The sequence below is a fragment of the Rhipicephalus microplus genome, unplaced genomic scaffold, assembly GCF_043290135.1.
Source record: "Rhipicephalus microplus isolate Deutch F79 unplaced genomic scaffold, USDA_Rmic scaffold_12, whole genome shotgun sequence".
NCBI lineage: Eukaryota > Metazoa > Arthropoda > Arachnida > Ixodida > Ixodidae > Rhipicephalus > Rhipicephalus microplus.
The window spans coordinates 25836214-25845729 of record NW_027464585.1 but is presented as its reverse complement, the minus strand read 5'-3'; the positions used below and the strand labels follow the sequence as shown (position 1 = coordinate 25845729).

Here is a 9516-nt window from a genome sequence, read left to right as displayed (position 1 = left end):
GTGAAGCTAGCGAAATCGCCGCGAGCGCATCATGAGCGTGGCATGTAGTCATGTTCTTACATGACACGTATCCAATTATTGTAACGTTTGGACCAGCCATATACCTTCGTCATCCATTCACAACCCGTAATATCAAATTTGTTATATGCGGAGCTATTGAAACGGCCGCAAGTACACTTTGAGCGTAGTATGTAGTCATGTTTTACATCACACGCATATCATGATCATCATGCTCTCACCAGTCGTATATATCTTTGTCATCAATTGACGTCACGTAACTTTTAATTTGGCATGTGTGAAACTAGCAACGATCCCAAGTGTACCATGAGCGTGGCGTAAGTCCTGACTTACATGACATGCATGTCATGGATTTCACGTTATGGTCCGTCACTTATTCGCCATGCAGTGAAGTCATACCATACCAGCTTTGCAATATGTCATGCGAACGAAATCTTCGCAAGAGTAGCAACACCATTACCGTCCTTGGTTCCTGGGTACCCCATTGGCTACCATTGTTTTAAAGGGTACAGAGCGTCACATTTAGGTATCCGTGTGTCCAAATTTGTCTTGGCCCAATATGGATGACTTGCTTTCAGAAGCCCTGAGACGTGGCTCCATGTGTCTAGCCATATTCTCAAAGCGAAGAAACGAAAATATCTGAGTGCTGCACGAGCGCTCAGCTGAGTCCTCGTGATTATTGAAAGCTATTTTTCTCAGTTGTAGCGTGAACGATAACGTCTACAGTACATTTCTTTAATTGTGGACGCCCTGCACATCATATTGAAAGTCATTTCAGTCTTACATTTTTGTTGCACTCTTTGTTGTTGATATTTTTGTTGCACTCAAAATCAGAGTACCATGCCATTTTTAGAAAACCATGCAATTTTTTTTGCACTCATAATTTTTCTGTGTTTGTTTTTGGAAGAAAGAGAGTCAAATATGAAACTTTTGGAAAAGCTTCTTTTTTTCATTGGTGCATTCTTGAAACTGATAAGGTTAAAGGTTAAATATAACATTCTTGACACACATGTCATGATCTTTATATTAAGACTATTCAGCTATGCTCGCCATACAGTCATGTTATTCCATGCCGATTTCCGTATCGATATAATTATCGAAACGGTCAGGACAGCTAAAAGTAAAAGGTTGATAGATAGATAGATAGATAGATAGATAGATAGATAGATAGATAGATAGATAGATAGATAGATAGATAGATAGATAGATAGATAGATAGATAGATAGATAGATAGATAGATAGATAGATAGATAGATAGATAGATAGATAGATAGATAGATAGATAGAGACACTCAAAGTCACCTAAGTTCACTTGAAATGCTTCGCATTTAAGAACGATTCTCGTGCCTAACTCTTTTGTCCGATGATCCCTAACTCATACGCAGTGACGCAAGCATTCCCATGGGAAACAGTACGTACCACTGAATTTTTCAATCGGTGCATGGTCCTTTGCCCTCCGAATCAGTGGCTTTGCCCTGCGGTGATGCAGTTTCGGCAATCCACGTCTTTATTGGCCAGTGCTGCGCTCTCCCGATTTGTAGAGCCAGAGACATCGGTAGAAGTGGTATGTACTGAACAAAACCTTCCCATTTAAAGAGACGCCTTCCTTTTCATTGCTAGCGGAAAACAGTGCTTCTTGCTGCATGCTTCCTGCCTACGTCGCTTTGACACGTGCTCATGTGGGGGAAACTCTGCTCGGTCGTTGGCCGTGCGTCGATGACATGTCACGGAAGCAGTATCACGTCCAAAAAGTGGGCGGAGTCATAAGTTACGACTTCTCCTTCCTATGGAGAAGAAAGGTTTCGAGCGGCTACGCGAAGCTTTCAAACTGGCTGAAACTATATTTTTGACTCCTATAGTTTCTTTGTTACTGCATGTATTCGCGAAATTCTTTCGGCAGCGTTTTTAGATAAGAAAAGTGCACATGTTCCTTAAATATTCCGGACATTGGGGTTGTTTACTGACCTTTTAAGGGGGTGATCTCCAGTGCAACATGATGTTGGTGACTAAAAATACGTAGATATACACGCCAAAAGTGCTTGCTGTACGCAAAGAAATGCTCCCCGTTTAATATATTCCGAAGTAGCATCAATGTATCCGACATATAAAGATGCCTTGGCACTTCAAGTACACGTCAGCATTAAGCGACCACTTTCAATTAACGTCAGTAGTGCGTACTTGCGTGTAGACTGCTTAGTTCGTTTTATGATGCGCGCATATCTGGGCGTGCACGTCGCGGGCAATACCAGGTGACCCAATCAAGATCTGGTTGCTGCGGAGTGAATGCACAGAAAAAACGAAACACGTGGTCTATGCGGGTAATGATAGATGTCCACTCGTCTGTATAGACGCGGGAGCACGGCGCTTTCACCAAGCAGCAGCTACGTGTGAGGCATATCCGCAGAGAGCAAGCCGTCATTAGAGCTCACCGAGGAATGGAGACGCTGCGGCGTGTGGCGGACCCTCAATAAATAAAAAGAATGGCCCGCAAGTGAGGGACATACGGGTGGCGTGACTAAACGTCGGGCACTCTACGCGGCATCTCTCTTGAAAGTTTTCTTTGGTTTCTTCAGCTGGCTCTAAGGGTTTCGGTGCGCGATGAGGACACGCAGATACCAAAGTGTAACAGAGAAAATCGAGTGAAGACATTTGATGAGTTCATTTCGGGGCGTCTCTATCTTAGTGTTTAGGTTGCCGCTGCGTCTCCAGTCCACTTAACAAGTTAATGCACGAAAACGCATCGCTTTATGGTGCTGTTGTAGTACGTGAGCAACAGGTTTACACGTGTCCTAGATTCACCACGAAGCCTGCGATCCTAGTATCGAAAATTGTGACTTCGGAAGCAGAGCTTATTTATCAGTCGACCAGCGAGGAGATAGTGAGACGTCATAATCCAACGGCGTGCCCCTGTAGCTAAGAAGCGAGAGTCGGCATTAACGACAAATTTACGGCGTTTTTATTGGACTGCCTACTTGCCTTTCGCCATTAACCTCTATTGAGAACGCTGTAGTTGAAGTTTAGCCTGTGAGCTTTTAGGGCACGGATAATGTCTCCGCTCACATATAAAACAAGGGGCCCGCAAACATCCTAGACGTATCCTTACTTTCATCGCTTGTAAACTACGCGCGTTGTCTGTATCAGCTCGCTGAGAGAATGCTGCGATAGTAGTGTAATACCGGCAGAAACATTCGTGGCCATCGTCGAGTTCATCCTTCTGCCCCATTGCGACTGCTCCATAAAGATATGTCCTCGAATATATCGCCTTATTGTTTTCAGTTTATATGTACTTTTTCATGTCTAACTTATTCATACTTGCCGTAGGTGGTTTCTCTTGCGCGCCTAAGAAATTAAAATGAACGTTGTAAATATTTCGCGAATGCATGCAATTTTAGAGTCAATTTGACTGCCTTCGTGGCGTCTATTTATTAGCTAGTAGCTGGTGAGGTTTGCAAGTTTTGCAAACTGCATTGGTAGTGATTTAAACTACACTTTACCTACTATGCCACCTATGTCACCAGACGTTTCGTAAATATCATTATATGTATTAACTGGTACAGCCTCGAAGTCGAGGTTTTGACATAAGCTGGTCGGGTGCGAAGTAACATGGTTGAAATAAAGAAAGGAACGCGGCAATGCAAAGAGGTACAAGACAGACGTTTCAGCTCCCCAGACAAAAGCCCTGTCCCCCTCCCCCCTTTCTAAAAAAATAACCTTGTGAACATTCGTTTGCTGATTTTGCAACTTTTGTTAGATCTGTTACTCAGCACAAGTATCAAACTACGAGGAAGAGAGAATCATATATAAACCTTAAACTTCTAATCTAAAAGTTGAGACAGAGAGGCCACATCGTAAGGTCAAATGTTCGTAATGTTGTTATTTCATCTATTGCATGCTTCTATACGCTCTCCTTGACTTTTTTACGTTAATGGAGTGTGGAGGGTGTTGTGAAGGGAAGGGAGGCCGTAACCGTACATAGTAAATGCGTGTCACCTGGAGCAGGTGAGACGCCCACCTTCGCTCTCTTAGTAGCATGAAGAACCGCCGAGCGAGCACATGGCTTTCTAATGCACGCGCCTCTCAGAGAAGCTAAAAAAACAAGGAAAGCAATTTCGGCATTTATTTGAACATTACAGTTTTTCATTTGATTGCTTGCTTGCTCGTTTTTCTCATTGGAACGTTGCTCTGAAAAAAAAAAAAGGCGGCACGCGACAGGTGCCCCTCACACATAGAGTGCCGCATCGTCGAACATGGCAACCGATTTTTATGTGTGTTTTTAGCCTTAGCGCCTATTTTTTTTCGCCGCTGCTCTTCTTTTCCTTTTCTCATTCCTTGTAAGCATGCGATGTGTCGTCGGCACTCAAGGCAGCCCGTGCGCGCTCCCGTCGGAAGGCTACTACTATAGCCACTAAAACTTTAGTAAGAGCAGTTCATCGGTACACGTCGGTTGTATGGCGCACACATCAAAACTATTTTAACACACAATTAAAAAAAAATTACCTGATGTCCAGGTAGTGAATGATGACGAGTGGGCACCAGGGGGTCATACGGGTAACCATGAATCTCCGTATGTTGCCCACTGGAACTTAGAAATGAGCGATAACACGTGTGTACAATATATACGATGTTGTTTTATTGGTTGTATGTGGTATTGACGCGCAGATGTCGTTTTACACTGTGACTGTCATCACCAGCGGACGTCGCCGCAGTAAAGAAACTGTTTTGTTCGGAGAATGCTCATTTTCAATATTTGCACTCTTCGTCATATTCTTGTTAAACCAGAGATGATCCCAACCTTGATGCTGAGCAACCGGTTAAGGAAATTGCGCTGCAACCGTGCATCGGCGCCACCACTCTCAGGTGGTGGCCCCGCCGTGGTGGTCTAGTGGCTAAGGTACTTGGCTGCTGACCCGCAGGTCACGGGATCGAATCCCGGCTGCGGTGGCTGCATTTCCAATGGAGGCGGAAATGTTGTAGGCCCGTGTGCTCAGATTTGGGTGCACGTTAAAGAACCCCAGGTGGTCAAAATTTTCGGAGCCCTCAACTACACTCTAAGCCAAAAATGGCCAAAATGGGAGCAACGGCTGTTTTTACTCCTTCAGACCGACTGTTACTCTCCGAAAAGACCAAGCGGAACAAGATGGCCGACTCGTTCGAGAATGGGGGAGCAACTGTATTCATCTTAAGTTTGTAAGGGAGCAACGGAAGGAGGAACCGCTGTAAATGCTCTCGTCCCGCAACGGTTACTCCCCGGCAGGACACAGCACACAAATATGCATGCCGCCCACATTGATATTCATGCGCCAGATTATTGTTTGTTCTGTGTGCCAAACTTCACCAAACCAAAACAGTGATTTATTTTAGCATCCGTAGATAATAAGATAGCAGCGCTGGCTGAACACAGAAGGCCTGAGAATACAGTACGGCAAATACCTAACACACGCAGCAGCAGGATGGAAAGTTGGCACGTCAAAGCGGACCGAACGCCGAAACACGTGCAAAACAACGATAAAAAAAGCCTAGACACGCCGTTCGTCCGCGAAGTAAGGGCGTCAAAGTCGATTAAGCACCGAAACACGTGCATAAGGAGCCCCCCCCCCCCCCCGCCCAGATATATTGGAGAAGAAAAAAAAAAAAGCGGACCCAGACGCGCTTCTCATCAGCCATACACTTAGTAGCACGCTTCACCGTGTACTTTGAGGGCAGAATGACAAATCTGCGCCCGCACGACAATTGTGGCGCTAGTGTAGCAAACGATGTAAGTTACAAAGTAATTTTTATTCAGTGTTTATGTTGACTAGCACTAAATAAACATTACACTCAACTCTTTATATTTATTTATGAGTTTTAGTGTACATCAGTTTTTTTGTAATTTTATTAGGAGAACATACTGAAATTATTGCGCTGACGCCTGTGCTGCCACTGCTCGACGTTTTTTTTTTCGGCGCAACTAGGTTCGCGTTCGCACTACTTACTCATTTTCATATGGTCTGTGGTTGGCGAGCACATGGACGTGCGGGCTTGTGAGCTATGTTTTGATCGTGTGTGTGTGTCGCAGATTTGCGTTTCTACTTATTCGTGATGAAGGTTAGTGTATATTTATCTTTATGGAGCGCGAAGTAGTTGTGGATTTTGCTGCTGGGTGGAACAAACACATCGTAAACACGTCTTCAGCTATCTGCAAGCCTGTTCGCTCGTCGGACAAAGGACTGTGCATGCATCAGCGTGCAGGTGAGTGGCATTTCCAGCAACATTTAACGCTCTTACAATACATTGTTGAGTGGTTGCGCTATTGAAAGAGAAATGATTTGCTCTTATTCACCGTATCCATCGCTAGCCGTATCGGACTAAATTACCTCTATTACCGCCTGCATACCCTCTTGCTTCCCCTGTCACCACTGCAGTGCCAGTGTACTTTTGCAGTTAAAAGTTCATTTCCGCAACACTACCTCGCTTGAAAAAACATTGGGGCGGGGTTGTAGCTGCATTCATACTGGCACTTTTCTACCATTGGCTTTATGTAATGTTAACGGCTGAGTGTTGGGGCCTTGGGCCGCATTTTTTAGAGATGTAAAGTGTATGTAAATCAGTAAGTGAACAAACCATTGTCGCATCACTTCACTGGCATAGCCAGGCGGTTGCGCACAGAATTTTTTTAGGCCGGGCGTAGGGAGCCCAAATTGACGACCATATTCGCTTGCCCGGCCTATTCAGATAAGCGGATTCCCCCCCCCTCCCCGCACGCCTAAAAAAAAAAATCTGCCCACATCACTGCGTCACTTGCTTCACCTCTGCGCTGAACGTACTATTTTATAAGCGCACCATCAAGCGAGCAGTTTACATATTGACAGAACAATTGGAGGAGGAATGACCCAAATCTTTCAGATTTCTTTAGTGATGCAAAACCTTAGCAAAACTGAATATTGTAAAAGACAATCATAAATGCTGTATGTTCTCGTTAGCGCTGTCATTATTCTGCATCATGAAATCTTTATGCGCTGTGAAAACTTGGCATGCCGTTGAAGTCACATATCGACGTTAATACCAATCGACGAAAATTTCGACAACCTCAATAACGCCATTTGGGATTTGCCGCATGCACATAATTAGGCTGATTCCCACTTGGCTGTTCTTAACCTGACTTCACTGCTACCAAATGAAACAATATTTGATGCATGTCTTTTACTTTTTTTTCAGTGATATGACACAAATTTGGTTATACTGCAGATAAAGATGCTCCCAACGATGCTAAAGTACAGAAAGCAAGTGAATTTCGGTAAGTGCAGACTTGTTGTACTACGTATATGAAAGCATCGCTTTTTAGGGGCAAACTGTGCATGTGTTGGCCAGAGAATAGTTCATTATGCCACATGGTTACACTGGCACTGACAATTCGACATGGCTCCGCTGGCCCGTGTGTGTGCTCACACTGTTACCGTTAAGATAAAATGTTTATGTTTTCATTGCAGGGATTGCTGTTTGTACTAAAAAGCCAACTGCCAAGATTTCTTTACGCTGGTACTCCTAAAAGTATGCTTTCCCTATTTACATGGATTTTGGCTTGCACAAAGCATAACATTTGGGCCTAGATTCACAAAGCTGTCCATGCACAGGCCTTCATAACAGTGTTTCTTGACTTGCCTTTACCCTGTTTTCTGCAGATGTTTCGTGGGTTTAAAAGTGCCACAGCATGTTGACCTCCCCCACTCTGAAATATTCGCGTTCAAAGTTCCGCAAGAGTGGGCTTAACTTTCTTGTGCATCTCTTTGCTAGTCCAAGATACTGAAGTGTTATGCTCTTACTAGAGGTGGCAGTGTTTCTAATGTTTGTATTTACATCACATTAACCAAGTATGCGATCTTGGCTTGACTGGTAGCACATCCTCAACAAATGTCTTTGTGGCACATGTAGAAGGCAGTACAAAATAAATAGGCAGACATTCACACCGGGAGCTAACTTCTAATAATGCTTTTTTTTTGGAAACCATGGTGTGCTTATTCCAAATTGTCTAACAAGCAGTAACCTGTTGCTTATTCCAAATTGTCTAACAAGCAGTAACCTGTTTGGCTGTGAACCAACAAGACGTTGAACTAATAAAAGCTTCACATCTTGTTGCTCTACAATACAAATATATATGTATTGGCAAGCTGTCTGTGACACTGTCAAACAAAGAATCAGAATATCTGTGCATGCCTTAAGATATATTGCTTCGTTTACATATCTCGTGGCTGTGACTCGTCAACCGAGTGAACAAATGCACCCTAGTTTTCTAAATTTAAAGCATTTTTTGAAGGTAGCACGGTCTACATTTATTTGTCTATAGTTTTGTCCAGCCGTTTGCGTCAGGTACAAAGATATATACTGAAGATTATCATGTAGCCTCTGCAAATGGTTGCTTTCAAGCAGGCTTTGCACGCTTGGCTTGTGCCTACAGGTATTGCACAATTCAAGACGCAGCAGCGTATGATAGAACAGTAGAATCAAGAGCAACTATGTGCACGAGCTAAATAAGTATTTTAACATGAGCGGACAGTACGTGTTATTTGCCACACACATGACCTCATTTAGAATGCCCATTGGTGAATGGGCTTATAGAAATGTCACTCAGCTGTGTATAGGAAACAAGTTAACTGAACCTAAGGGTATCTTTAGCTACTACAAATATGCCTTGTTGAGGTGCTGCACATTTTCTTCCAGAATATTGCTGTCTGAGACATCATGTGAAGAGCGTCTACCACATCAGCATTTATATGGCTTGCCAAGTAACGTTTGGCCGAACCTTCCTTTTTTTCACATTTCGTTTTGCAGTAGACATCCTAGAATGTAAGCGCTGCTGCAGTGTGTGTGACTCATTGTTATGAATTGATTCTGGCATGTTTAACCTCACACTTCTATTTTTTTTCTTGCAGCAATGAGATGCTTCACATATGCCTGCGGTGACGTTCTGCTGCGCTAGCCTGATGGAAACACCAGCTGCGAAACTTGAGTTCTTCAGAATTGGAGAAGTTGCCCTTCTCTCACCAATGATGACACAGACTGCCCTATGCTAGAAATTCAAGATTGTTTTTCCACGGATGACGCAGAAAACCTTTGATGTATTATGGTGTTTGTTTAGTGCTGGCTGTGGTGTGGCGAAGTCTACTTTTACGTGTGGTCAAACGTCGCCTCATAAAAAGAACAATAAAGCATTTATTTTCCTTTCAATATTGTCCACTTTTTGTGTTAGAAGCACCCAAGCAGTGCTCTTCCAAGGAGCTCTCGCCATGTGTTAAGCGTGTGACAAGCATACTCGAGATAAATACTCATTTCCCCAAGGAGTAACTGGAAGCATGTGCAGTTGGTTTTCAGAGAGTAACTGCGAACACGTGGGAGGAACGGTAAAGAGTAACTGTTGCTCTTAGAAGAGCAACTGGTGGGAGTAATGGTTGGTCGGCAGGGAGCAACTGGTGGGAGTAACTGTTGGTCTGCAGGGAGGAACTGGAGGGAGTAACTGTTCATCC

At 43.8% G+C, this 9516-nt stretch overlaps 1 long non-coding RNA gene across 1 annotated transcript; it reads left to right on the top strand.

Moving 5' to 3' along the window:
* The first annotated feature begins 5967 nt into the window (after positions 1-5967).
* LOC142783808 (uncharacterized) lies at positions 5968-9220 on the top strand. Its single transcript, XR_012888472.1, has 3 exons — positions 5968-6247; positions 7214-7292; positions 8926-9220. It is a non-coding gene; the product is annotated as an uncharacterized LOC142783808 (long non-coding RNA).
* Positions 9221-9516: the final 296 nt, after the last annotated feature.